The following is a 7351-nucleotide window of genomic DNA, read 5'->3' on the forward strand; positions in this document are numbered from 1 at the left end:
TTGCAATTGGGTAGTTGAAAACATATTTCCTTCACTATACTCTTCACATTTTGAAAGGCCCTGCTTTGTGGCACTTCCACTGTCATCATGAATGTGCTCAAAGATTTCAATATGTTTCATCATTGTTTTGATCCTCACTTCTTGAGCAGACACTTGGTCTATCCAGGGGTGAGACAGTATTGGCATGGTCGTGATCCTCAAATGCAAGTATTACAGATACACCATCTAATCTAGTGTTTAGATTGCAATCTAGCCTATTAGCATTTTAATGATATTACACATTAAACGTCGATTGATGATTTCTCCAGTTCTTTCACAACATACAAGTTCAAGAAGAATATTCAATAGCCTATCCTTAATTTTTGCAGCACGAATTACATGCTCTCTCCAGATTTAATCCAAGTTCATGGACAGGTGTTTTGTTGGAGTTTGTAACATATATATACATCAAAATGTCCTGAATCATCTGTAGTGCATAGCATCATAGCCCATAACAATTGCCTCACCCAAGATTCATACCTATAAATCTCCAAATATTTCTTTCTAGAACCATGAGACCTGCAACTGTAAACTTTTCACCAGCAATATCACTGTCATCAATGTACAGTGCCCCCTGCACAGATTCATGGATGTATCTTTCAATCAAAGCAGGGAAATGAGCTTGCCATATGTTTGATATGAGGATTAGTAGCATGACATTCTCTCCTTCCTATCACAATCCAGCCACTGACATGTCCTAGTTTCCTCTAGAATATTCAATACATGAATTGCTGCACCGGGAGATCTTTAAGTCATTTATTCATGTGGTCATATCTTCTGATCCGGGAGCTAGTTTTGGGAGTGTGATATACTATTTGAAAGCTTTTTCCGAGCTGTTTCTAATGGACATGCTTAGGACATGTTTTTCACTGAAGATTATTTGCAAAACACCTCTAAAAACTAGACATCGTAAAAGCCCACATTGATCCTTGGTGATAGGCTGCGAAGACTGGAACTAACACCGTGTTCCATACGCAAGTGCAGTCAGTAGCCTAATATATGCGATGGTCTGTACTAGACCAGACATTGCACATGTAGTGGGAGTATTGAGCATGTTTATGTCAAAACAAGGGAAAGAGATCTGGACAATAGTGAAGCAGGTTTTCAGGTATTTGTGTGGCACTAGTGACTATGGTTTTTTCTACCAAGGAAGACCAGGATTGGATAGAGTGTTAGATATTCATGGCTTTGTTGATGCAGATTGGGCTGGAGATCTGGATCAGAGAAGATCTACAATTGGGTATGTGTTTAACCTATTTGTAGGTGTAGTCAGTTGGATGATTAAGAAACAATCTGTAGTGGCACTATCAACTACAGAGGCAGAATACATGGCAGCCACTCATGCAAGCAAGGAAGCAGTTTGGTTGCAGAGATTATGTTCAAGTATGGTTTTAGTACAGGGAGCTATAAGGATAGTCTGTGATAGCCAAAGTGCATATTTCTTGGCAAATAACCCTGCATATCATTCAAAGACAAAGCACATTGATGTTCAGTATCACTTTGCGAGGGATATGATAGAAGACAAAAAGGTGTTGTTGGTAAAGGTGGACACTTTGAAGAATACTGCAGATGCATTGACAAAATCTGTGTGCTCTGAGAAGTTCTCTTGGTGTAGAGAAACAATGGGCATTGAAGGGCTGGATAAATGACTAAGCTCTCTTGTGCCCCCTTGTGGAAAGAAAACAACAAGTGGGAGAATGTTGGGTTGTGTTATATTCATTCCACGAGTATCCGACGTAGTTAATCGAGGGGTTAGAATGGGGGCAGAGCCCCCCCTTCGTTGCAACAATTGTGTATTAGGGGGAATTTTGTTTTTGGACCCTATATTAGGTAGGACGAACCTACCTATGGTTTGTGCATGTTTTTCGCACATGGTTTTGGATGCGATGGTTTTTGGTCCATCGTTTTGGACGCGATGGTTTTCGATACATGGTATTGGATGCTTCGACATGTATAAATATGTATTGTAACATTGAAAGGAACATAATGAAAAATCAAGCTAGTAGTCCCGGCTTTGGGATCGAGAGGAAAATCTCTGTGTATATGTGTTTTATGTGTTATGCTCTCACATTGTTTATTTTTTGTGTTTTAGAATTCGTATGCAGGTAATTTCTGTACGGGGTTAAAACCTATAGTTTTGTTGTTGGAGTTCATATTGCAAAGATGAATTAGTTGAGTAGAGAGTCCTGAATCCAGTGTGAAAATATATGAAACAAGGTCCAGAGAGTAGATGAGTAGTGACTCCATGGGAGTGGAGTAGTGATTCGATAGTATTAGAAAAAGGAATAGTTTCTCCATCCAATGGTAGTTGGATAGTCCAATTGGAGTTGGGAGAGGATCATTTATTCTGGTGGCTTTTAGCAGATAATTATCTGTAGATCCATGTGAGAACATAGTCTTCTGAAATGATTAGTAGAATCGAGTCTCCAGGCTGATGGGGGTCATCTTATTGTATATAAGATTGAGTCTCAAGGATGATGGGATTGAAATTTCTATGTAAAATATCAATTTCTTGACATCATAGAGATTCAGAGTGTGCAACAAAAACAAGGGTGGTTTTTCTCCCATAAGGGTTTCCACTAGATATCTCATGTCTCATGTGTGATGATGTGTTTTTGATTTGATGTGTTGATCATTATTGCTCACATGATTGTTTTGGTTTATCTTCTTACATAGTTAATTGTTTATTGTTGGTTCACGTGCATTGACTACTAACATATTGTGAGGTCTTGCAATAATATGTGTGATACATTTTTTTATAGACATTTTTGTGCCTTGCATCACTGAGCATGAAATGTCAATAATTAAGGGATCCAAAGTCCCTAAACATGTTGTTCCTACCCCTAAAGGAACAAGGCCAACAAACCACAGCAATTCACAGAAGTTCTCCACCTGAAAACACTCAAAAACAGGCCATTTCTGGATCATGTCAATTGCTCCACTGAGCATCTGCACTGAATGTCAACTGCTCCACTGTCTACCTGCGTTGAATGTCAACTGCAAAGAAGGCTACCTGCGCTGAGCGTAATTGGACAAGTGGCAGACTCATTTCTCAAGGTGTCAATGTCCAGGAAGCTTCCAAAATGACACTTGGGTCAGGGAATTCGACTGGTGATGAGTAAGAGGTTCCAAATCTCCAAGTGGAAGCAAGAACCTCCAAGTGGACTCAAGAACTGAAGTGGGAGAGGACACTAGTCACTTCTCAAGCTGACTCATCCTCTCTCCAAAACTCCTATATATAGATCTCTCTCCATGAGGTCAAGAGAGGCTGGAATGTTGTGATTGCAAAGAATTGCTGTTGGTTTGTGGTTGGATCATTGGGTGTTTTTGCTTTGAAAGGGGCTGAAGAAGGAATTCCATTCTGCTGGGAAGGAGATGCTGGGTTGGAGCCCTATGGGTTGTATCTCTTCCTGAACCTTGTTTATCAATCAATAAAACTTCTTGGTTCTTTCCTATATGCTGGTGTATTTTGTATGATTTGCATTAGTATATTTGATTTACTTCTAATCCTGAATCATTTATGAATATGTATATTTGCCTTTGTGTTGTGTCCTTCTCTTGTCGCAAGTAGCTGTTCTCTTGTCACAGGTAGCTGTTCTCTTGTGATCTCGTGGGAATCGAGTAGCTGTTCTCTTGAGCGAGCGAGGAGGCAAGTAGCTGTGGACACCCAAAGAGGAGACGATCTAGATCGAGGGACAATCGGAAGATAACGGTAAGTCTACCAATCTCCTCTCTTTCATATTTCATAAAGGAAGAAACCAAAGTAGCGGTATTCGTTTGTTGCTAAGGTACTGTCACACCTTAGGTGGATAGGATCGTCCTGCATAGGCATTTTTCCCCACAACAAATTGGCGACTCCGCTGGGGAAGAACTTTGTTTTAGTCATTTTGTTTGTGTTTACATCATTGTTTACTTCATAGACTCAACGGCAACAATCGAACTGCTTTTGCAAAGTAGAATGTTGCTGCTTTGATCCTTCACTGGGTTTTTGTCTATGATATCAACAATGGACTCACAAGTGACTTGATGATCCTTTGTGATAGTCTTTAGTACCCTCTCAAAGCATCCCTCTGTTTACACCTTGCTTATGTTTTTGATTTGGCCTGAAACAGTTGATTTTTGAGCATTTTATGACCCAGAAACCAAGGGAAACGAGAGTTTCTCTTTCAGCGCAACTGCTGTGAAGGCAGTCTGCATTTCAACGCAGGTCCCATGAAGGCTACCTGCGCTGAATGTCAAACTGACAGTGTTACACTTGCGCTGAACCAGTGTGGCCTTGTGCAGCTAGGGTTCCTTGCTGTCTTTTGCCCTGTTTTGATCTCTGTTTTTGCAGCCTTTAACCAGCATAGGTACCACCTCTGATAACCCCTTTTCTTTGCTTGAATTCCGCCTCATTTTTTGTACAAAAAGACTGTAAGTGTTTTTATGTGTTTGTGGCGTCATTTACAGTTTTCCTTTGCATGAGCAAAATAGTCATCCTGTAGCCCCTGATTCAGATCTGATTGATTGATTGATTGTGATCTTAGGAGAGAGTTCATTGGCTGTTTACAGTTTGATTATCATTTGTTCTTGCTTATCGGTTTGAATTTGTCACTTTTAAGTGTCGAAACAAGTATTTCTTTCGAAAATTCGCAAAGTGATTGTAATCTCTTCTACCCTTGCTGATTTTGGAAAAAGTAAACTTGTTTATTTTTCAGTCATTTAAAAGCAAATTCAAAGTTGTACAAAAAGCTTTCTTTGTAGGCATTTATACTAAGAAAGTGAAAACAAACACCTGCATTGTGCATTTGCATTTTGATGAGTTTGCATGTTTGATTTAGGAAGAGTGCATTAGAGTGTGTTGATTGCTCTTTGAGAAAAGATAGTCGCTCTCTTTTCCCTCAGTAGCTAGGATTTTCAAAGTTGAAAGATTATAAAGCTTGCTTATCATCTTAGACTGCATTTAGGAATTGTACCATACATCTCGTGGTGATCTTGAAAGACAAACTTCTAAAAAGATCAACTTAAAATAAACTGAATGAACCTAACAACGCTTTGCAACATAACACACAACATAGAGGTCTAGGCTAGAGACGTGTTCCGGCGTCGTTAAGCCTAGTGACTGTCGATCTCGTGGAAGGTGGGTGATTCCTCCTGAGGGACGATAGCGCTAGTACGGATTGTGCTCCCACGTACCATCGCGTATATATTGGGAGACCCCTATAGGCATATATCCTTTATCCTTAGGAAGCCGTGTCGGCCACCCTACTGATTGCAATGCAGTGAACACAGCATTCATGAAGATCGACCACCCGTACCGTAAAAAGTATTCTGTGGTTTTGCGAAAGGTTTGGCACACCCTCTGCCTAGATCTCCAGAGCAGTTTCTTTTGGCCTTTTTCAGACTCTATAACAGAAAAAGTCCATCCGAGCATTTGTCACTTCGGGCTCGTTAAAACATCGAAGGAGACTAGAGTCATCTTTAGCTTTTTCTCGAGTCATTGGAATCTTTTTACTTCTTACACCATCCCTAACTCTTAAGGAGCAAATGAGCCTCCCTCTTTTTAACAATTAAAATTTCAATAGAAAAAATGAAAATAATATATGAAAATGCATCAAAATTGTTTTAAAGAGGATAGGGGGTCTCATCTTGAGCTAGCCTACCATGATTATAAGGATCTAATGAGTGACATTATAATTTGGCCACCAAACCAAGGTAATGACTTTCTTGATGATTAAAATTATCAGAAGGACAGGGGGTCTCATCACGAGGCAGCCTGATCACCTTGTTATATCCTGGTGAATGGCACTATGGTCATCTGGTCACCATGCCAGCATAGTGGTCTCTTTATGACAAGAAAAGAAGAATGATATACCTACTAAAAGGAGGACTATGGCTCATTTGTGGGGTTAAAAAGAAACCCTATTGAGGCTATGAATTCCTGCTGGTAGCAGCGGCTCTGCTTGTGGTATTGAAGTATCATCTTACACTACCAAATGTTCTCTAGCTCTTACCACTTATGGAGTTGTTTCTAAATGGAATTTTCCATCTGAGCAACACTTTTATAAGCCGACCTACATGGTAACTTATGATATATATTCAGTATAGTCTAATTGTCCAATCATTTTACGACAGTCATTAATACATACTCCCAGTTATGCCTTTGTTATTGATACCACTTACGGTGAAAATGTTTTTACATAATGAATTAAAATATCTGTTTTAATTTATTTTTTTGGCCATTTCACATCCGATGACGTGTATTGCTTTAATTGCTTTACTGATTAGCACACTGTTTTTGGGTCTGGTTGCCAGCATTTATGTATTGTTAATGCTTTCACTTGCTTTTCACATGTTGAAAGGACGTGGATGCCCTTTTCTCGTCAGAGGGGGGATGGCTTGCGTATGCATGGCATGTGTGACAGTTATGGATAATTGTGTGATAATCATTTGAATTAACTTCTGGGTAAGGACTGCATGATTATTATGAATGTGTAATAATTAGCAAGTATTTCTGATTGGGGACAGGATGGAAACCATTATGGCTGGCATGCAGACTCATGATCCTGCGTTAAGTGTGGTTAACGTGAGAAATGACCTAGCTAAATATGATATTAATTCTCAAAACATTGTCATTTCTATGTTAATTGGTGTAACATTCTCTGATGTTGTTCTGAATTATAGAAGTGTAAAACAATTGCATACAATTGAACCAGTCACTGGTACAGTAGCCATGGGAGGAAGAGATATCTAGAATGAATCTCCAATGCTTATGGTATCGAATCAAGCCGTGCAATTCTCGAGCGTGCAGGATGGCTACAATATCTGAATAGATTACAGGGATTTCATGAGGAGATGACGTTGGAATTTCTACTAAATTTGCAGAATGACAGCACAGTAGTAAGATGCAGAAGTATAACGGTCTCTGAAGTGGTCATAGCCGAAGTCACTAGACTTTCAGCTGATGGAACCAAATGGATAGAAAAGCACGACCTTCTACACAATGCAGTTGAAGTATTCCAGGATTTGGGCGAGCAACTGGTGCAGATAGGAAAAGGGATTCATCCTTCGGCATTAAGGCAGTCATGGAAAGAATTGGCCTTCATCATGTAAGGGTACATTACCTATGATGGTCAACATGATGTGGTAAAGCCCCATCAACTAAAACTTCTAGATATTTTAAAGCAGAAAATTTCAGTTAATTTGCCATTTTATTTGAATTCCATATTACATGATGTCGCCCATCGAGTTAGGAAAGCTAAGGACCCACACAAAGTAATCATTCATCATGGATTGATTAAATTGATTATCATAAATGGACTGGCCTAGCAGT

This window comes from Pinus tabuliformis, chromosome 1_2, assembly GCF_031772625.1.
Source record: "Pinus tabuliformis cultivar Carrire ecotype Pingquan chromosome 1_2, CPIR1, whole genome shotgun sequence".
Lineage (NCBI taxonomy): Eukaryota > Viridiplantae > Streptophyta > Pinopsida > Pinales > Pinaceae > Pinus > Pinus tabuliformis.